This window comes from Bos taurus, chromosome 11 (assembly GCF_002263795.3).
Source record: "Bos taurus isolate L1 Dominette 01449 registration number 42190680 breed Hereford chromosome 11, ARS-UCD2.0, whole genome shotgun sequence".
NCBI lineage: Eukaryota > Metazoa > Chordata > Mammalia > Artiodactyla > Bovidae > Bos > Bos taurus.
The window spans coordinates 96,407,870-96,431,371 of record NC_037338.1 but is presented as its reverse complement, the minus strand read 5'-3'; the positions used below and the strand labels follow the sequence as shown (position 1 = coordinate 96,431,371).

The window sequence follows — 23,502 nt, the reverse complement described above, 5'->3', positions numbered from 1 at the left end:
GTTGGTTAGGGTACATTGCCATCTGGTTGAAATAGAAGTCCTTTAGTAAAAGTTTTTTACTGTGTTTTCTTAAATGCTGTGGAAAGAATATATGTTACGGAAGAAAGAGAAAGGTAAGAGATAACTTATATGTAAATATATCATCGTTCTTGATTTCATGAAAATGTTGATTCAAAGTATAATACAAGACTGTCCCCTTCAGAAAAAGAACTTTAAGATATTTGGTTTTAGAGGAAATTATAGTAGGTAAAGATTGTGATCTTTTGAGTCAGTCAGACCTGGGTTTCTACCTGAGTTATTTCACTACCTCTGTGACCTTTAGTAATTTCTTTAACTTCTTAGCAGTGTATTTATCTATAAAATGGGGTGATGGCAGTTTTAAAGATCAAAAGGATTAATATATGTAGAGGGCTCAACCTTGTGCCTGAGTAAATGTTAGCTCATTTTAATTTTTGTTTCTCTCTTTTCAGAAGTATTCATGGTGCTATACAGAGTGTTAGATGTGAAACATCTCACATTCCACATGTAATTATGTGAAGTGGTATATGGGGACCTGGGAGACACAGCCATAAAGGGAAAAACAAGAAAAGTACTTCAAGGTTAGAAGATGGGGAGGAAAACAGTAAGCTTGACAGGTGACCAGAGCCAAGGAGACCCTGTGGCTTCCCTCAGCTTTCCAAGAGCAGCGCCTCTTAAGGATGCTGTCTGCTCTGGCTCTTTCTTCCGTGTTCTGTTCAATTAGTTGTACATCCCTACACCTTCAGGTCAGAGGGAGCTCTTACTTTGTGTCGCCCAACAGAGCTGCCTAGGGTACTTCAGGAAAAGGAAACTTGTTCTCTTCTACAGGGATCTCAAGGGTAGTCAAGGATTTTCATTCTCACAGTTCAGCAAGTAAGCATTTGGTATCCCCAGAGTTCTGCAAGTACCTTAAAAGAAAAGAGATACAGCTGCATTCTCCTGAATAGGAAATAATCAACAGGAATATTGAAATATATATATATATATATATACACACACATATATATACACACTATGCAGCATCAGCATATATTAGGTAGTGTGAAGCTTTTAGATTTTTTTTCCTCCTCCCCTTGGTATGATTCAATCCAATTCTTGTATAACTTTTTCATTAGACCCCACTGTGGAACATCAGAAATAAGAGGGAATTGTGTAGGCCACTTCTATGTAACCTTTGACTCTATATCTTTGCATGCCCAAAGACAAGAAAAGTATGTCTTATTCATTCACTGTCTGTATATATTTCTCTTGGTACTGCTATTGTCACTTTGGTTTTTTAGTAAGGGAAATTGGCTTATTTGAAATGTTTGTCTTAATCCTCTATGGAAATATCAGTTTACAGGAAGGTTAAGGCAGCTCGTTTAGGTTCCTCTCAGAGTCTCTGCTGCAATTGTCGGAAAGGAAGCCCCAGGGAAGCCCCCGAGCACAGGCTTTGGAAGAGCAGTGGCTGTGCAGAAGACACGCTCGAGATGCATTATCAGGTGCTGTCTGGAGAGTAGAAATTACGGTGTGAAGGCGGAAATGCTGATGTCTCCACTTTCCCAACTTAGCACAAACATCTTCTTTATCTTTGGTGAATTTTGGTTCCATAGAGGTGGCTCCAAGAAGCCTTAAATGCAAGTGTGAAATTGTTTTTAGAATCCTGGCTTGAAAGCATGGTGTTTGGGGGTTTTCTTCACTTGCGTTCTTTTTCTTAAAGGAAAAGGTTTCATAGCCTCCCCTGTCGGTGTCATTTCCTTTTCTGTGATGACTTGTTCACTGTTATATCAAAGGATGCAGGAAGTAAGGAAGGCATAAATAGATAAACAAACAAACAAATAAATAAAAAGCTTTGCTGCCTTTGTTACATCTTAAAAAGGCTTGACTATAACATAATGGGAACAGAGCAGCTATTTGATTGCAGCTTTAGGATTTTTCCGTGAAACTTCGAAGCACGCCTGACTTATTTTCTGTTTTAAATAACACTATGACATGGGAGAAGAAGTGCACCATGGTTGCAGTGGGACTTTCGAATGTATCGTCATCCTGGTCAGGGTAGGTTCCGGCATGGAATGCTCTCATCACAGTGCTTGCTTGCCCACTGACATGTCATGTTCATCCTTTGTAAGGCCCAGAAGATGATTTATAAATTATTTGCTTCTTGCCCCTGTACAGTGTTTTGTTTGTTTCTTTTTTTAACCATCCTAACCATTTTTAAGTGTGCAGTTGAGTGGTATTAAATACATTCATGATGTTATATGATCATCATGACTATGTGTCTACATAACACTTTTCTTCTTGTGAAGCTGAAACTTTATACCCATTAAACACAACTCCCCATTCTTCCCTCCCCCTGGTTCCTGGCAGCCACTGTTCTACTTTCTAACTCTATGATTTTTACTACTCTTAAGTATCTGCAAAATGGCTGTCTGAGGAGGCCTTACAAATAGCTGTGAAAAGAAGAGAAGCAAAAAGCAAAGGAGAAAAGGAAAGATATTCGTATCTGAATGCAGCATTCCAAAGAATAACAAGGAGAGATAAGAAAGCCTTCCTCAGTGATCAGTGCAAAGAAATAGAGGACAACAGTAAAATGGGAAAGACTAGAAATCTCTTCAAGAAAGTTAGAGATACCAACGGAACATTTCATGCAAAGATGGGCTCAATAAAGGACAGAAATAGTATGGACCTAACAGAAGCAGAAGATCTTAAGAAGAGGTGGCAAGAATACACAGAAGAACTGTACAAAAAAGATCTTCACAACCCAGATAATCACAATGGCGTGATCACGCACCAAGAGCCATACATCCTGGAATGAGAAGTCAAGTGGGCTTTAGGAAGCATCACTACAAACAAAGCCAGTGGAGGTGATGGAATTCCAGTTGAGCTATTTCAAATCCTAAAAGATGATGCTGTGAAAGTGCTGCACTCATTATGCCAGCAAATTTGGAAAACTCAGCAGTGGCCACAGGACTGGAAAAGGTCAGTTTTCATTCCAATCCCAAAGAAAGGCAGTGCCAAAGAATGTTCAAACTACTGCACAATTGCACTCATCTCACACGCTAGTAAAGTTATACTCAAAATTCTCCAAGCCAGTCTTCAACAGTACGTGAACTGTGAACTTCCAGATGTTCAAGCTGGATTTAGAAAAGGCAGAGGAACCAGAGATCAAATTGCCGACATCCATTGGATCATCGAAAAAGTGAGAGAGTTCCAGAAAAACATCTGCTTTATTGACTATGCCAAAGCCTTTGATTGTGTGGATCACAATAAACTGTGGAAAATTCTGAAAGAGATGGGAATATCAGAACACCTGACCTGCCTCTTGAGAAATCTGTGTGCAGGTCAGGAAGCAGCAGTTATAAGTGGACATGGGACAACAGACTGGTTCCATATAGGGAAAGGAGTCCGTCAAGGCTGTATATTACCACCCTACTCATTTAACTTCTATGCAGAATACATCATGAGAAACGCTGGGCTAGATGAAGCACAAGATGGAATCAAGATTGCCGGGAGAAATATCAATAACCTCAGATATGCAGATGATGCCACACTTACAGCAGAAAGTGAAGAAGAACTAAAGAGCCTCTTGATGAAAGTGAAAGAGAGTGAAAAAGTTGGCTTAAAACTCAAGATTGAGAAAACTAAGATCATGGTATCTGGTCCCATCACTTCATGGCAAATAGATGGGGAAACAGTGGAAACAGTGGCTGACTTTATTTTTCTGGGCTCCAAAATCACTGCAGATGGTGACTGCAGCCATGAAATTGAAAGACACTTACTCCTTGGAAGAAAAGTTATGACCAACCTAAACAGCATATTAAAAAGCTGAGACATTACTTTGCCAACAAAGGTCTGTCTAGTCAAGGCTATGGTTTTTCCAGTGGTCATGTATGGATGTGAGAGTTGGACTATAAAGAAAGCTGAGGGCTGAAGAATTGATGCTTTTGAACTGTGGTGTTGGAGAAGACTCTTGAGAGTCCCTTGGACTGCAAGGAGATCCAACCAATCCATCCTAAAGGAGATCGGTCCTGGGTGTTCATTGGAAGGACTGATGTTGAAACTGAAACTCCAATACTTTAGCCACCTGTTGCGAAGAGCTGACTCCTTTGAAAAGACCCTGGTGCTGGGCAAGATTGAAGACAGGAGGAGAAGGGAACAACAGAAGATGAGATGGTTGGATGGCATCCCCAACTCAATGGACATGAATTTGAGTAAACTCTGGAAGTTGGTGATGGACAGGGAGGCCTGGCATGCTGCAGACCATGAGGTCACAAAGAGTCAGACACGACTGAGCGCTGAACTGACTGACTGACTGACTGAATGAAGTATCTCATGTAAGTAGAATCATACAGTATTTTTGTGTCTGGCTTATTTCATTTAGCGTAAATAGCCTCGAGGTTCATCCATGTTGTAGCATATTGTAGGGTTCCCTTATTTTTTAAAGCTTAATAACATCCCATTGTAGGTGTACACCACATTTTGCTTATCCATTCATCTGTCAGTGGACACTTGCATTGCTTCCATTATTAGCTGTTGTAAATAATGCTGCTTTAACATGAGTGTACACACATTTCGTCAAGACCCTGCTCTCCATTCTTCTGGGTGTACACCCAGAAGAGGAATGCTGGATCATTTGGTAATTCTAATTTTTAATTTTTTGAAGAGCTTCCATATTGTTTTCTACAGTTGCGGTACCATTTTAGATTTTCACTAACAGTACACAGGTTTACCAGTTTCTTCACATCCTTGTCAACTCTTGCTATTTCTGGGTTTTTGGTTTTTGTTTTGATAGTAGTCATTCTGATGAGCATGAGGTGGTACCTCATTGTAGTCCTGATTTACATTTCCCTACTGATTAGTGATGTTGAGCATCTCTTCATGTGCTTATTGAACATTTGTATATATAACTTTGGAGAAATATTTATTCCAGTCATTTGCCCACCCATACAGTTTTATGAAAAGTAAAAGAAGTAGCTTCGGAATTGTAAGTGACAAGAACTCAGGCTGTGGAGTTAGAAAGCTCCCATCTTCACCAGCCACACGATATTTTGGGCAACTTACTTCATTTCTCCAAGCTTCCATTTCATCTAAAATGAGAATAGTTGACTCTATCTCATTAAGTTGGCTTATTTCATTTAGCGTAAATAGCCTCGAGGTTCATCCATGTTGTAGCATATTGTAGGGTTCCCTTATTTTTTAAAGCTTAATAACATCCCATTGTAGGTGTACACCACATTTTGCTTATCCATTCATCTGTCAGTGGACACTTGTAATATTACAGATGTCAAATATATGGTCTAGTATTTGATCTATAGTGTTTAATACATATTAGCTGCTGTATTGCTGGGGTCATGAGCCAGTCATAAAAACACATTTTAGATCTTTGTTGTCTTCCTGCTTTGATAGTATAATTCATTCCATTTTTGAAAATTTTCTCTTGGTGTTTCAGTTCATACTACTTGTTGTCCCCGGAGAAGGCAATGGCACCCCACTCCAGTACTCTTGCCTGGAAAATCCCACAGGTGGAGGAGCCTGGTGGGCTGCAGTCCACGGGGTCGCTAAGAGTCGGACACGACTGAGCGACTTCCCTTTCACTTTTCACTTTCATGCATTGGAGAAGGAAATGGCAACCCACTCCAGTGTTCTTGCCTGGAGAATCCCAGGGACGGGGGAGCCTGGTGGCCTGCCGTCTATGGGGTTGCACAGAATTGGACACGACTGAAGTGACTTAGCAGTAGCAGTACTTGTCCCAGTCACTATAATGTTAGGTGAAACCACATGGAATTGAAAATCTTGCAGATCATAAATGATAATCAGAATTTCATGTGATGTAACTTAATGTAATAGAAACTATTTAAGTGTCTAATATATGCCAGAGTATCTTGTATGCTATTTTTATTCATTCTTCCCAGATTCCCTATAAAGTGTATATTATTTTCTCCATTTGGGGCTGGGGAAACTAAGACTTAGAGAACTGAACAGATTTGCTTGTGTTTACACAACTTTAAGTAGTTAAGCCGGAATTCAGACTCGAGTCTGCTAAATCCAAAGTTCATTCATTTCCTAATTTCTGCCACCTGAGCAGTCTCATCTGAGACTATCTCTGAGACACCCCTGCCCTTCCTCTGTGCCCAGTAAAGATGAGAGTTAGAGAAACTACTCCATTTCTTCTTAGTTGCCAGTGACTTGGGTTTTCTTCAGCGCAGTGAACATCTTCAGCGCAGTGAACAGCATGTTCTGTGTTCCTGTACAGTGTGTGTGCCTTTGTCCATCTTTTTCGCATTTGAAACACAGCAGCTGCAGTGTTGGCTGCAGTCAGCTAAGCTCTGCCTTCATCCCATTTCTCACTGCTCTCACCATCTCCATCCTTTATTGGACTTCTCTTTTGGGCGGGTAACATGCTAGATGCTTTATCCACAGTGTCTCAGTGTCCCTATAATTCTAGAGCATAGGGGCTAAAATCCTTTACAGGTTGGAAGGAGACTGAGGCTAAATGGAATTATATGATTTAGCTGAGGGTGCAGGTGTGTCTTGTTTCAGGGTCCTTGTCTTTTCTGCAGCACTTCATTTCCTCCTCCCATTCTTAGAGAGGTTCTCATGGAAGGGATAGCCTTTGCTGCGGAACGTCTACAGCCCACCTGGGTGTGTTAGCCCTGCTAAAATGCCCCCTTTGTTTCCCCACTCCTTTTCCTCTTAGAAAAAGGCCTGTTCCTTTCCCTCTCCTTTTCTTTTCCTTCCTTTTTCCCTCCCCCTTTTCCTTCCTTTCTTTCTTTTTCTTTTCATTCTGTTCCTTTCCTTTCCTCATTCCCTCCCTCCCTCTCCTCCTTCCTTCCTAATGAAGTTTAAATACCAAGATTAGGAAACTACTTAATGTAGTTCCTAAAGGAAATTGGATTCTTTAGATATCCCCATTTGATTTTTTTCTGACACTAAAAATTATCTCCCAAGTTTAATTTGCTTTCAGAGGAATTATCATCTTTTAAAATATACTACTAAAACAAGCTAGATTGAATTCCTATTAGTTTCAAAAAGGGTGACCTTCTTCTCAGACTTTGAATGGTATCTTTTAAATAATAGGATTTGGGAGTAATTGCTTAATATCTGAGTTCAAGGTAGTGACCTAACACATTTGAGTTCTAAGGAAAGCCATTTGCGCTTGCACCCTACTCACTCCTAAACTGGATAACTGGGGCCAACTTTCTTAGTCACTTCATGAACTGTGTTGGTGAAACCTCTTCTCTTAGCAGCTGGAAGTTGCACTTTATTCTTTGTTATTTCATTGTTTCCTTTAGGGTGAGGAAGAATAATTAAGGAGAACATCTTTTCTGAGCAGCTGGAATCAAATTCCAGCTGACTGCGGCACCTGTGAAAACGGCACCTCTGCCTCTGGGTGGCAGGGTAGGGTGCCAGCCGGGGTGCCTGCGACAGTGGGCTCCGAAGTGCAGACAAGCGGCCATGCCACACCAGCCCTGCCCTTCTGGGAGCTTCAGATGGCAGTAACACCAGTGAATGCAAAGTGTCTGTTTGAGACTAATTAGAGGAATGATTTGTGAAACGGTGGCTATTTATTTAATTAATCACCAGCACAAAGCCATAAAACCCATATTTTAAAAATCCCTGTTAGTTTGCCATGTGGTAAATAGATTGGGGCACATTAAAAAGTGACATGGTGATGTATTAAAAACGTTCCACCTAAGGTTCCTTCAGGAAGGAGCGGAAGCTGTCTGCTTTAGATGCTGAAGTGTAACCTGCCAGGATTTGACCTGTCTGAGATTTTAATGTTTGTAAAGGCATTTATCTTTTGAATAGCATCTTCATTAGGACATCTCCTTTTGGAATATTTCAAAATATAAAAATGTTTGTAGAGTAATTTTAAAATTAAAATTAATTTTGTTGCAGGTTCTCTTCACAATGAGAAACTGTTTTCCCATTAAATTATACTGTGTTTACTAAGCTTAACCATATCTCTTATAACATAGGTCATTGTTATATTTTTGGGTGGGAGAGTCATTTACTGAAATAATAAATGCCATGGCATTTTTTTGTTACAGCTGTCAGAATTGCATTTGTTCTGCATGTGTGTGTGTGTGTGTAGTTTTTAATCAAATGGTCACAGAGATAGTTGGTATACTTGGTCAGTCTCAGGTCAGGTGAATTGTCATTTTTGGATAGTAAGAATAAAGATAGAACTAGATGACACTGGCATTCAAAATGAGAAGAAATGGCTTAGATTCTAACAAATGATAGTGGTTTTTACTCATACAAACTTCTAGTTGGTTTTCAGTGTACATAAATGTGTGTATGTACAGGCCATCTTGCATTTTATTAATAACTATTTGATGTTAATCTTGATATGGTTGTGATCCACTCTTTATTTTAAAGACACAAAATCATTCTGAATGATCAGTGTGTTCCTGCTAAACAGTATCTCCAAATTTTTTAAGAAAATGTGTTGCTTAGGTGGATACTTATAAGAAAATTGTCCAGCCCCTAGGATTGTGTTTCTCTGCTGTGTTGTGTAATTACCTGCTCGGTTAGAAGGGGAGCAGGAATAAAACATGAGTATGTTAATGCAGCCTGGAGCTGATGTGGTGGTAATGATTACAATGCAGATAAAGCATTTCTCATAACTGCCGTTGCCTACTGGAGCCTTTGAAACATCTGGACCTTTAATTGAAAAATAGTATGGTGCTGTGCAAGGCAGACGTGCTAAGTGAAGTCACTAATTTAGAATACAAAAATATAATTGATAAAGTGTTTTATTTACATTGTATTTAAATATTCATACTTTGTTATGTTTTGTATAACAGGGAATTACTGGGTTAAATTTTCATGAACATAGACAGTTTAAATGAGATAAATTAAGTGAAAACGTTAATGGAATTTTACACTGGAACCAGAAAGCAGTTTGCTCCTGGAGGGTACCGTGTATGTTTGTTTCCACTGGGGTCTTCCTTTTGGAAAGCAAATAGGTTATGGTCTTAATTCTTTGGGTTTAGCATTTAAGACGAACTAACCATCAGTTGGTAACATCGTTGCATTTCATTCATGTTGTTGCTATCATATCTTATTACTTAGTTTTTTAAAAATGAAACATTTCTTGGCATAACAGTAAATGGCTCTAATGGCAACATTATCGCCCAATAAACCGAAGCCTTCCCCACCTCTCCGGGGCAGGTTATCAGAGCTGCCCAGGAGAGTAGAAGAGCTGGTGAAGGGCGTGCAATTAACCTTTGTCCTGCATTCGCAGCAGGGGAACTGACCTAGCAGCCTTCCGAGGAAATCCAATTTAATTTAAAATGAATTTGAAAAGACAAATTAGCCATATCTATTTTAATAAGATAAAATCCCGATTCTCCCTGTGTCTGGTTTAGTTAGGACCTCAGAGGAGATTGGACTGACTACAACTGAGGATGAACAGGAGGGAAATAACACCAGGTAGCTGAGGAAAAGCCCTGGAGACCCTGGGGCCAGGGTGGCTTGTCAGTTCCTGCAAGTGAGCAGGTCTCGTGCTGCCTGTTTCCACAGAGAATTGCAACCTGAGACGGGCCTTTGTCTCGTCAGACCTTTGGCTTGTGTTGGAGCTTGTGCCATGTTGATGTCATAGGCAGCTTGCCTGCCTCTCCAAGGACCAAATTGTTATTTTCTTGCTTTGTCATTATCGATGCACATTTGGGTCCTACCACCTGGGTAACCACATTTGGTACAGTTGCACCTCACAATTACTGATGAGTCTCTTAACCCAAAAGTGAGGATTCTCTGAGGCCCATGAGTTGGTACTTGACCACTACGTTTTGAGAACTGAAGCGGAGGGTTCTGCCTCCTCTTCAGGGAGCTGGTGTTCTGTCCTGTTTTTATTCTCTGAAACATAGAGATGATTTACTGAGCCCCTTCTGTGTACCCAGCAGCCAGGAAGTCTGTAACTGTTTCTGCCTTGTGCTTGCACACAAGAGGGAACTGTTCCGGAAGCTGTTACCCTGGTGTCCCTCTCCGGGACCAGCAGTCCCTGGAAGAGCTGCAAGTGTATGTGATGGGCAGAGCAGAAGGCAAGGAGTAATTCTGATCTTTCCAGCACTTCTCAGGCAGAGGGATGTTTCTGACTCAAACTGGGACCCTCAGTTCTGAAACAGTGGCCACAACACGATCCAGCAGCCTCTGTAATCTTTCCTAGATATCCAGGCCTCCCCACGAGTTCTTCAGGACTAGGATTCACCAAGAGGGGAGGCTTTTACGATGAAACAGACCTGGGTTAGAATCTCGATTCCCACCTCCACGCCCCCCATCACCCACTCCCAGTCGAGAGATTTGGAACAGCCTACCATGTTTCCTCAGTGGTGCTAGTGGTAAAGAATCAGACTGGCAGTGCAGGAGATATAAGAGACATGGGTTCAATCCCTGGGTTGGGAAGATCCCTGGAGGAGGGCTGGCAACCCATTTCAGTGTTCTTGCCTGGAGAATCCCATGGACAGAGGAGTCTGACAGGCTATGGTCCATAGGGTCACAAAGAGTCAGACACAACTGAAGTGACTTCAGTTCAGTTCAATTCAGTCACTCAGTCGTGTCCGACTCTTTGAGACCCCATGAACCGCAGCAGCACGCCAGGCCTCCCTGTCCATCACCAACTCCCGGAGTTTACCCAGACTCATGTCTGTTGAATTGGTGATGCCATCCAACCATCTCATCCTCTGTCGTCCCCTTCTCTTCCTGCCTTCAATCTTTCCAACATCAGGGTCTTTTCAAATGAGTCAGCTCTTTGCATCAGGTGGCCAAAATACTGGAGTTTCAGCTTTAACATCAGTACTTCCAATGAACACCCTTCGCACGCACCTAATGAAGCTCTCACTCCTCAGTTTTAACAGGCAGTGAGCAACTCATAGGAATGTTGGGCACATTAGATAAGATAATGCGTGAGAAGTAATTGGACCCTGGTTTGTTGTTTAGTCGCCAAGTTGTGTCCAATTCTTTGGCGACCCCATGTACTGCAGCCTGCCAGGCACCTCTGTCCACGGTATTTCTCAGGCAAGAATACTGGAGTGGGTTGTCTATTCCTTCTCCAGGGGTTTCCCTGGGTTTCCCAACCCAGGGATCGAACTCGTGTCTCCTGCATTGGCAGGCAGGTTCTTTACCACTGAGCCACCAGGGAAGCCCTTGGACCCTGGTCAGTTCAGTTCAGTTCAGCCGCTCAGTCGTGTCCGACTCTTTGCGACCCCATGAACCGCAGCACACCAGGCCTCCCTGTCCATCACCAACTCCTGGAGTTTACTCAAGTTCATGTCCATTGAGTCGGGGATGCCATCCAACCATCTCATCCTCTGTCGTCCCCTTCTCCTCCCACCTTCAATCTTTCCCAGCATCAGGGTCTTTTCAAATGAATCAGCTCTTTGCATCAGGTGGCCAAAGTATTGCGGTTTCAGCTTCAGCATCAGTCCTACCAGTGAATATTCAGGACTGATTTCCTTTAGGATGGACTGGTTGGATCGCCTTGCAGTCCAAGGGACTCTTAACAGTCTTCTCCAACACCACAGTTCAAAAGCATCAATTCTTCAGCCCTCAGCTTTCTTTATAATCCAGCTCTCACATCCATACATGACTACTGGAAAAACCATAGCTTTGGCTAGACGGGCCTTTGTTCACAAAGTAATGTCTCTGCTTTTTAATATGCTATCTAGGTTGGTCATAGCTTTTCTTCCAAGGAGCAAGTGTCTTTTAATTTCATGGCTGCAGTCACCATCTGCAGTGATTTTGGAACCCCCAAAAATAAAGTCAGTCACTGTTTCCACTCTTTCCCCAACTATTTGCCATGAAGTGATGGGACCAGATACCATGATCTTAGTTTTCTCAGTGTTGAGTTTTAAGCCAGCTTTTTCACTCTCCTCTGTCACTTTCATCAAGAGGCTCTTTAGTTCTTCACTTTCTGCCAGAAGTGTGGTATCATCTGCATATCTGAGGTTATTAATATTTCTCCCGGCAGTCTTGATTCCATCTTTTGCTTCTTCCAGCCCAGCGTTTCTCATGATGTACTCTGCATATAAGTTAAATAAGCAGGGTGACAGTATACAGCCTTGACGTACTCATTTCCCTATTTGGAACCAGTCTTTTGTTCCATGTCCACTTCTGACTGGACCTCCGTACATGTCCAGTATGCTTCCTGACTTGCATACAGATTTCTCAAGAGGCAGGTAGGTGGTCTGATATTCCCATCTCTTTAAGAATTTTCCACAGTTTGTTGTGATCCAGACAGTCAAAGGCTTTGGCATAGTCAATAAAGCAGAAGTAGAACTCTCGCTTTTTTGATGATCCAATGGATGTTGGCAACGTGATCTCTGGCTCTTCTGCCTTTTCTAAATCCAACTTGAACATCTGGAAGTTCATGGTTCATGTACTGTTGATGCCTAGCTTGGAGAATTTTGAGCATTACTTTGCTAGCGTGTGAGATGAGTGCAATTGTGCAGTAGTTTGAACATTCTTTGGCATTGCCTTTCTTTGAGATTGGAATGAAAACTGACCTTTTTCAGTTCTGTGGCCACTGTTGAGTTTTCCAAATTTGCTGGCATATTGAATGCAGCACTTTCACAGCATCATTTTTTAGGATTTGGAATAGCTCAACTGGAATTCCATCACCTCCACTGGCTTTGTTTGTAGTGATGCTTCCTAAGGCCCATTTGACTTCACATTCCAGGATGTCTGGCTCTAGGTGAGTGATCACACCATCATGATTATGTGGGTCGTGAAGATCTTTTTTGTACAGTTCTTCTGTTTATTCTTGCCACCTCTTCTTAATATCTTCTGCTTCTGTTAGGTCCATACCATTTCTGTCCTTTATTGTGCCCATCTTTGCACGAAATATTCCCTTGGTATCTCTAATTTTCTTGAGAACTCTAGTCTAGTTCTTTTTCTTGCTCCTGTTTATATTTCAACATGTACTTGCAAACTGTTAGATGCAGACTTTCTCAATTGGCTCTTTGCAGTTGTACCATTTTCATACTGTAAAAAAAAAAAAAACAAAACACATGTATTTTTTGCTGCAGACAACCATCTTTCTCTGTCACCAAAGGTGTAGACTTTTTGTGTAGCCTTTGCTTGTTGAGAATAACACCCCTCCCAGTTATTTCACATGTGCGTTTTGAGGATGAAAGTGAATTTTGTAATTGGAGAAATATAAAGCTATTTATTTCCATTTTGTCTGATGTTTTTACATTGTTTGCTAGGAGGTGCGTCAGGGACTTGAATTAATTATAATTACTGAAGAGACGTACACTGATTGGGCAAATAAAGTAGTAAGCCCATTTGTGCCAAGGCCATCTAATTAAATTCTAACTTTGGATAAGCTAGATATGCATGAAAGATTAATTTTAAGAGGTTTTTATGACTTACTAAATTATGATTCAGTGAAATTTTTGAATTATATCATTAAGGAACATTGAGTCTTAAAGTGATAAAGCAGTCATGAACCTACTACAGTATAGAAATTTGTGGGTTTTAAAAAGCTATTCAAAATTAAGGAGATAGTGTGGCCTTTAATTTGTATTTTTCAAAGAATCTTTTACTTAATGGTAAAGTCAGTTTGTTTATTTATTTACTTACTTGGCTGCACTGCACAGCCTGCAAAGTCTCAGTTCCCTGACCAGGATTGAACTGTGCTACCTGAATTGGAAGCGTGGAGTCTTAACCACTCGACTGCCAGGAAAGTTCCTTAAGTTGTATGTTGACATTTAAAATTTTTGAAACATTTAACCAACTGAAACCCTGCAAGAAATGAATATGATAGGTGCACCTGAATTATCTCCTTCAATATTTATACAATGTTATATTCTCCAAATACTTCACTATCTCTGGAATTAAATTGTCCTTGGGGTACTTGGAGGGTTGTACCAAATTTTCCATATAATTTAGGAGGGTGATAATGGCTCTACTGTAACCTTTTCTGGAGATACATCATCTAGTAATGGAGCCAAGTATACATTCTCCATTGAGTTTTAATTTTAAAAGTTGATATTAAATCTTAAAAAGACTCATTATATTATGATAATTGATAGAGTTTAAAACATGTAACTCTTCTTTATGGTTTTTAAAAAACCTATTTTTACTTTTAAAGCATATTGATTTTATTATATAAATGATTTAAAAATGAAGAGGTCCCTAAACTTACCCTAGGTGATGGGACTTAGTTCATGCAAATTACCTTTCCCTGATAATACCATCATTATAGAACCCATTGTTTGTATAATTAAATGCAAAGTGCTATGTAACATTAATGATCTAAAGAATCCCACAATGGCTATGAAAATTCAAAATGGACACTTTACATCCCATTATGCTTTAAGATGACTGGATTGTGCTTGTGAGAGCACCTCCTGGTACAGGCTGTAACCATCCTGAGGCTGAATGAGGAAAGAATTCTGTGGCTCTTCTCTCATAAATACGGATCTTTCCCTGTTGTCTCCACTTCTCAACCTGGTTTGAAGGGACTTTTTGTTGAAGATCTGCCTGGTCTGAGCAACAGTGTAAATAACAATATAAGGATTGATTGACACTGTGTGACAATTTGCACTTCACAGAGAACTTCAACATGCTTTATTTTTGCTTTGTCCAGTGAGTCTTTTGAGATGGAAGTCTCATCTGTGTTTCATGGCTGAGGAAATTGACTTTCAGAGAGGTTATGGGCTTGCCCAAAGTTAGACCACTCAAGGCTGGCAGGGCCAGGTCCACGTCAGTTCTGTAGACTCTGCAAAGAGGTCCCTAGTGAACATAATCCATGATGGGGAAACCTGGTAGCATCAGGAACTGCTTTCTGAATTTTAAGACTGAGTAAATGGTCATTATTCCAGATGCCGTATGGGTCAGATCAGATCAGATCAGATCAGTCCCTCAGTTGTGTCCGACTCTTTGCGACCCCGTGAGTCGCAGCACGCCAGGCCTCCCTATCCATCACCAACTCCTGGAGTTCACTGAGACTCACGTCCATTGAGTCAGCGATGCCATCCAGCCATCTCATCCCCTGTCGTCCCCTTCTCCTCCTGCCCCCAATCCCTCCCAGCATCAGAGTCTTTTCCAATGAGTCAACTCTTCGCATGAGGTGGCCAAAGTACTGGAGTTTCAGCTTCAGCATCATTCCCTCCAAAGAAATCCCAGGGCTAATCTCCTTCAGAATGGACTGGTTGGATCTCCTTGCAGTCAAAGGGACTCTCAAGAGTCTTCTCCAACACCACAGTTCAAAAGCACCAATCCTTCAGCGCGTAGACTTTCTTTTTTTTCCCTTTCATTCCCCTGTCACCCCTTTCCACCATTTTGTAAAATTTCTCACTGGTATTCAAACATGAATAATAGCTGGTCTTTCAGTTGGTGTCTTAAAAAAAAATTATTCAAGGCTGTTACTCAAATTTCATGTGGTAACGGTTTGAAACAATAGCTCTAGGCTTTTTTTTTTTTTCCAAAAGTGGGAAAAGACTGTTAGAGTATCAAAACAAGGAAGATTTATTTTAAATAGAGAAAATCTTTACTTGCAAGCAACAGTATCTTTTCTTGTTTTAGGTCCAGGACTGTAATCAAGTCCGACTTTCTGCAACTACATGGGCTGTAGCCCACCAGGCTCCTCTGTCCATGGAATTCTCCAGGCAAGAATACTGGACTGGGTTGCCATTCCCTTCTCCAGGGGATCTTCCTAACCCAGGGATTGAACGCAGGTCTCCTGCATTACAGGCAGATTCTTTACCATCTGAGCCGCCAGGGAAGCCACATATTTATCATAGATGCTATAGAAAGAAAATATCAGAAAATGATCAGCCTAAGAAAAAATAATGGAAATAACATTTTCTATGCTGTCTTGTACTATTTAAAAGGGTTATAGATAGTCTGGCTCATTGCACAGTGTTTAGTAGCTGAGTTATTTTATTGGGGGTTCTCATATATATATGAAGGGGTGTCTCTGGAAATGGACCCCAGTGGCACTAGTGGTAAAGAACCACCTGCCAGTGCCAGAGACATAAGAGACGTGGGTTCAGTCCCTGGGTGGGGAAGATCCCCTGGAGGAGGGCATGACAACCCACTCCAGTATTCTTGCCTAGAAAATCCCATGGAAGAGGAGCTTGACGGGCTGCAGTCCATAGAGTAGCAAAGAGTTGAACATGACTGAAGCGACTTAGCACTGTGAAAGTGGAGTGAAGTTTTTCCAGTTTCCTGAGGTCTGGAACTAAGATCAGTGGCTAAAAGCTGCAGAGAAAGTGTCCCTCAATGTAAAGAAATGTTTTAGCCATCAAAACTGTTTACCTGCAGACTTCAGAGGGTGACAGGGACTTCATCAGTGGAAGATGTTCAGGACAGCTCGTAGGACAACCATTTGGTGAAAAATATTTTAAAGGGGATGACCCTTAAATTCCTTGTAGTTTTAAAAGTCTATGAATGGCAGTGAAGGTGGTGGTGTTTTTTTTAAGTTTCTGAATTTAAATCTAGGGGAGAAAAAGACAGCTTAATGAAGAACCAACGTTTGCTGAGCGTTTACTATAGACTGGGCAGTGATAAGTGCTTTACATGCGTAGTCTGATTGAATCCTTTCAACAATTCCATGAAGAGGTACTTTTATAATACACTGTTACTGTGTGGAAATAGTGACCCAGATAAGTTAAATAAAATTGTCCAAGGACACACAATAAGTGAGAATTGAACCCAGGTCTTTCTGATTCCACAACTTACACTTTTAATCACCATACTGCAATGCCTCACTAGCTCCTATTAATAGAATAAGGATCTTGGAGGTACCCAGATCAGACCTTGACCTTGTTAAAGAAAGAGTGACAGTTGACGTTCTTAATAATAAAAGCTTAATGTAACCAAGGTTGGTGATTCAGAGGAAATTAATGAGATTTTGTCAATTTTATTTTAAACTTAACTTGTCAGAAAATACAGTGTCCAGTGACAAACTGTAGGAATGTTTTTGACAAATTAACTTGACTACAGGTGTCAGAGCGGGGAAATGTTAATTTAATAGCCTTTAAGCATTCCAGATTTATTGAGGATTAAGGTAGCATTACAGAGTCAAGCCCCTGGTTCTGAATGGATTTGTCATAGAATTTTACACAAAATCTATTCAGAAGTTCAGTGCCACTATTTTGAATGTAAAAAAGTGAGTTCTTTCCATGAGCTCATAAAGCCAGCATTTGTTGAGAGCAGAATGCTTCAGTCTGGGGTTTTTGTTTCCTCTTCACATAGATCCCTGTTTAATTTCTCGTAGTTGATTAAACTTGGCTTAGGCCAGAAATAGATTCAATTTTGCTTAAAATCCTTTCTGTGATCAAATGAAGTCCCTTAACCATCATCAGTGTAATGGTAGTCTGAGACCCCTCTCCCAAGTCTGGTATCATGTTAGTAAAGGCTAGGCTGTTGGTAGGGCTTGTCTGGTGGCTCAGACGGTAAAGAATCCACCTGCAGTTCAGGAGACCTGGGTTCAATCCCTGGGTTGGAAAGGTCCCCTAGAGGAGGACATGGCAACCCACTCCAGTATTCTTGCCTGGAAAATCCCCATGGACAGAGGAGCCTGGTGGGCTACAGTCTCTGGATTCACAGAGTCCAACATGACTGACTAAGCGCAGGCTGTTGGTAGACTGTAGCCTCCTTTGGTCCTTGTTGAGGGAATTAGGGAAGAAGGTACTGGTGGAATGGAACTGCAGCCATTCCTTTTAAGAGAGTTTTAACTTTTGAAGGCCACAAATAATCCTTTTATCAATTTGCATCGTTTTTGAGATTACATCCAAGTACTGCATTTCGGACTCTTTTGGCCAATGGCCATGATGGCTACTCCATTTCTTCTAAGGGATTCCTGCCCGAAGTAGTAGATATAATGGTCATCTGAGTTAAATTCACCCATTCCAGTCCATTATAGGTCGCTGATTCCTAGAATGTTGACATTCACTCTTGCCATCTCCTATTTGACCACTTCCAATTTGCCTTGATTCATGGACCTAACATTCCAGGTTCCTATGCAATATTGCTCTTCACAGCATTGGACCTTGCTTCTATCACCAGTTACATCCACAACTGGGTATTGTTTTCGCTTTGGCTCCATCCCTTCGTTCTTTCTGGAGTTATTTCTCCACTGATCTCCAGTAGCGTATTGGGCACCTTCTGGCCTGGGGAGTTCTTCTTTCAGTATCCTATCATTTTGCCTTTTCATACTGTTTATGGGGTTCTCAAGGCAAGAATACTGAAGTGGTTTGCCATTCCCTTCTCCAGTGGACCACATTCTGTCAGACCTCTCCACCGTGACCCGCCCGTCTTGGGTGGCCCCACAACTCTTAACCTCTGTTCAATATACTTTAGCAATGATACATTGGGACCAGAGTGTGAAGGGTATTAACTGTCATGCTAAAGAGCTAGAATGCTAACACTGGGGAGGGCCAGCATGTATTTCTGTGTGACAGGCATGGTCAGTGATTAGAGAAAAATCACTTCAGTAGCAGTGAGAAAATAAAGATTTGGAAAGAGAAGAGATTTTTAGAGATAGGGAGATAAGAGACTGCTGCAATGGTCTTGCTGAGAAATGATGAAGCTTGAACTAGGGCAGAAAGATTTGAGAGATATTTCAGAGACATTTGAAAGGAGTTAAGGTTCTTAGCTTAAGTGATGGAGTAGGTGGTGAGAGCCATAAATGAGATTGAATATGGAATGAGAGAAGCTGAAGGAGGAAATGGGTCTTGGACATGTTGAGTTTGAGATTTGGCTGCACTGTCCAGGCTATAATGGACAGGCCGTGTAATGTGAACTCTGAAGTCTAGTTGGTCTTCATCAGTTGCGTTTGTGTTCAGGAATAGTTTGGTTCAAGAATACTTTTCTTTCTGACACCTGAACCAGGGGCATTTCCCAATTTGGGAGCTGCTCTGGAGAGAGTTGTTCAACTCCAAACTTGTCAGCTCAATGCGTTTCTTACTTTTTATTTCTTTAATAAAAATGACTTAACCTGCCGTTGAAAGTGTCTGAGTTATATTTTCAGCTTATTTTCCCAACAGCCTGTCAGAGCACTGGCACATAGTGTGTCCTTAATAAATTTTGCCAGATACCTTAACATAGGCTGCATTTTCAAAGTTGATCCTTTCTTTTACTTAAAGCTCTCTTAAGCTCTGTATAGTAGCTCTTTTTTTCTCCTTTTTGGTCATTTAATTATAAATATTTTGTTTGTAATTATAAAAATTAATACCATGCTCAGTTTAGAAAATGCAGAAAAATATAAAGCAGAAAATTAAAATGAAACACTCAAAATCCCGTGTCTTAGGGAGAATTCATATTCACTTTTTTGTATATTGGTATAGAAAGTATTGAAATATAGTAAGTGTCTTTTCCTTGGGTTAATGGTTCTATTGGATGGAAGGGTAAATTTTTTTTTTTAATCTAGGAGGCTTTTTCGAACTGTCTTTAGTCGAGGTTGCTTCTGAGCTCTCATAGTAGCCTGTACTTTCCCTCTTAAAGCTTTATGCACATTGTACAGTATAGATCTTCAGCAGACCATGAATTTGGTGAAGATCTGCACTGTGTCTTAACTTTGTCTTCAGAGCCCAATATGGTGTTCCAGTGGGTGTTTGTTGAATGCATGAGAGACTGGGAAGGATGGAGCTAAACCAGTTTCCCCTGTCTCTGTTGTGACCCCTTCCTTGTGCTCTAGTTATGCCTCCATGTCCCCACTCTGTATTGTGAAACACATAAATTGCCACGCAGTGAAACTGTATGATACGATCTTTGTTTATTGCTAGTTGCTTTTTAATAGTTAGATGTTAGCTTTGTGGAATATTGCTTGCCTTGATGTGTGATGAATACTTTTAATCCTTTGGTCACCTTTCTTTTTTTAAAATAAGTTAATTACTTTCTATTATGTTGATGGATTGTTTTATGTTTTAGATGATTCTCTCTAAATATTGCAACACAGGGACTATTAGATAGAGCTAACTGCCACCACCTTGAGTTTTTTCCGAAGAGGCTCCTTATTAAAAAATACATAATTTCAAGGTTTGTGCAAGGCATTTTTCCCCAGTCATCAGTGCCTCAAGATGGAATTAGAAGATTAAAAAGATAAAGCGCTTTATTCATTTAATAAGTATGTGCCATATTTATTCTCATAGTTTTTCGCACACTTGCTATTTCACTATGAAATAGAGGGTACCATAGAACTATCTGCTTTCATTTCCTAGACAGTGATGACTCCTTGCAGTCAGATGGCAGTGGCAGTAATCTCCGGAGTTGCAGTCCTCCCTGGTTCTCCTTGGCCAGCTCCTTAGAATGCCCCCTCTCGAGGAAATGGCAGTGTTTTGGGCATGTTTTTGAGAAGGAGCAGGAGACAGTTGTCCAGCCTTGGAGAGTGGGGACTGATTCTATTTAGTATAACTTTAGTGAAAGAAGATGCTGAGGTTTAGAGTGGAGGCTTTGGAGTCAGACAGACATGGATTTGAGTCCTGGCTCTTCACTTCAGTAATGGGATCTTGAGCCGATGACTGTAGCCTTGTAAGCCTTGGTTTTCTCATTTATATTACGAGGGTAATGGTAGAACCCTACCTCTTATAGTGATTGTGAGAATTAAATAACTTAGGCAGGCATTTAGCAGAGTTTATTTAACACTTAGCTGTAAATAAATGTTAGCTATTATTATAATAATAGATATTATTAATAGGACTCCTACAGCATCCATCTTTGGCCTCATGTGACCTTTAATAGACTTGAGTAATAGAAATGGGTCTGATTATAAAACTTAGACCCTTTCTAGATACTGCACTGCATTTCTAAAGCACTTTATAATTTACAGAGTACATTCACATTTGTCATTTCATTGAATCTTTGTATCTTGAGATACTGTGATTCCGATAGCCCCTCAGTTCCAAGTTCTTCCAAGAAAGGAGGAGGAATAAACAGAAATAAGAAGGGAGAGCAGTGACAGCAACTAGAGGGTCTGAAAATGAGTTTGAGAAGAGAGTGGTAGGAGGGTGTGTAAACCCACTCCAGAAAGATTGCGGCTGTTTTCACTTTAACCTTTTGACTGCCTGACAAAATGACACTTGCTGTTTAGAGACATCTTTGCTAGTCATTGGAGTTATTACTTCCAAGCTGAAAACTGTGTCTGTGTGTGTGTGTGTCTGTGTGCACGCGCGCGCATGTACACATGTATACATGCATGAGAGAGAGAGCTTTATGTAGGAGAATTATCTTTTGTATTATTTGTTTTTATAACATAGAGGGAAGACAATAAAGAAAAAAAAAACAACCCTATGGATCTAATATTAGATGCTGGGTTATATGAGAAGTGGAATTTCTCTAAAAATGTTTTCTAAACTGATTTTATGTATTTCCTTACTCTAGTTCTGATATTTTTTTCCACCTTTAGATCAATACAATCCTGTAGAGGATGTTAAAGATGGAAGCAGTTGATTGTTCAGGTCCCTCCATCTCCGTCTGCTACCAGGAAACAGGCCCATAGAAGTAGGACGAGTGGGATGGAGGGAAGAAACTAACGTTTATTGAGTTCCTACCATGTGTCCCAGTAGGCATTTGAGTCATTCATGCATTCATTCTGTAGTTCAACAGAGTTTTTTTGGAGAGTCTTCTGTGCACCAGGCACAGTGCTAGCCATTGTGTACAGAGCAGTAAACAAAGCAAACGTTATTATGGCTGTCCTCATGGACGCTCAGAGGCCAGTGGGGAAGGCATACACTGAAGATGCACATAAATAAATAGGTCCTATCAAATTGTTAAGCCTTCTGAAGGAAACGAACAAGACAAGGGTGAGAGGGTTGACTGTGGAAAGGTCGTCTTTCTATAGGATTATGAGTGGAGGTTTCTCTGAGGAGGTGTCATGTGAGCTGAGCCTTGAATACCAGTAGTAGCAATTCTCACAAGAACTCTCTGATAGACAGCGCATCCTATTGTTATCACCTTATGTACCAGCTTGAGACCACATGTTAGAGAATGCAAAAGTCATAAGAAGGAGCCTCCTAGATAGATACATGAGTAACACTTGCAGTGGCCTTAAGAGGGGAAGAAGCAGTCAAGGCACACACATTCAGGACATTCCTAGAAGGCCAGTGTAGCTGAAGTAGGTGGGGGAAGAGAGGCAGTAGATGACGTTGGAGGGTTAGGCAGGGGTCAGATCACGCAGTGCCTTGTCGCACACTTCGTGGAGTTTGGATTTCATTCAGAGTATCATAGGAGCCACTCAGTGAAGGAGTTTCAACAGGAGTGTAACATAATCAAATTTGATGATGCAGTTTGGTATCCACAGTAGTGTAGTACTGTAGTGGATCGTGTAGTACTGTAGTCTGTATCAGGTGAAAAAAAATCACTTGCAAGTGGACACCTGCAGTTCAAATCCATGTATTCAGGGGTCCTCTTCATTTTTCATCTATTGGCAGTACATGAGGGAAGGACAGGGGCTGAAGGTCAAGAGGCACGGTTCGTGGGAAGTCTGAGGAGAGAAGCACAAGTGTGCAGTATGGTCTCGGGGGTGCAGGGATATAGCAGGCTTGCTGTATGGCACCGAGTGTCTGAGTTTTATCATCATAGGATTTAAAGTAAAATCCATCTGTATGGTTGCATGATTTTTCTCCAGTGTTTAGCTGAGGAATGCAGAGGGTTGGGGTCATATAAGATTGATGCTCTGCAGACCGTGTCCAGGGGAATAAGAGCGTATTAAAATTGTATTTGTGGAGCTTCCCTGGTGGTCCAGTGACCAAGGCTCCACACTCCCAGTGCAGGAGGCCTGGGTTCAATCCCTGTTTGGGGAACTAGATCCCACATGCCACAGCTAAAACATCCAGCTCACGGCAGCACAGATCCCATGTGCCGCAGTTAAGACCTGGTGCAGCCAAATAAATAAATAAAAATATTTTAAAAAATCATATCTGCAAAGGAATGATTATAATGGCTATGTAGTCTGGGGGTGGGGTGTTGGGAAATAAGGGTGACTGATAGATAATTAAGAGGTGGTTCAACAGATTATAGGGTAAAGAATTTGAGGGACTACTTGAATAGATGAGGTAGAGGTTATTAAAGTATATTCGGGTTTTAACCTTGTGGTCTAGAGGTTAGGATTCAGCACTTCCACTGCCACGGCCCAGGTTCAGTCCCTGGTCAGGGAACTGAGATATCCCGCAAGGTACGTGGCAAGGCCCAAATTTAAAAACAAACTAATTAATTCAATTAAAAATTTTAAAGTGTATTCAGTGAGTAGGTGTTGGGATATTGGAGTTGTTCTAAATCTCCAGTATACCCAGCGCAATCAGTGATTTGAAGAGTGGATGAAAAGGCATTGGGGGTGACGTGGTCTAGGGATTGAGAGCCTTGGGTATTGGACAGATTTTTCTTTTAGAATGATGACAGGAATTGGGGTGGGAAAGACTGACCAAGAACTCAGGCCTTAGTGAGGGAGCAGGATGACCAAAGGCTGGTGGGTAACAGAAACAGGAAGGGAGAGGGAGAGGCTGGTACAGTTGGGTGGCTTGGGTCTTAAAGGAACAGGGGTTTTTGTTTTTGTAAGAA

At 41.1% G+C, this 23,502-nt stretch overlaps 1 protein-coding gene across 13 annotated transcripts in view; it reads left to right on the top strand.

Annotated features, from left to right (window-relative positions):
- Positions 1–23,502, top strand: part of MAPKAP1 (MAPK associated protein 1) — a 232,872-nt gene that overhangs the window by 85,184 nt on the left and 124,186 nt on the right. The window lies entirely within an intron of this gene.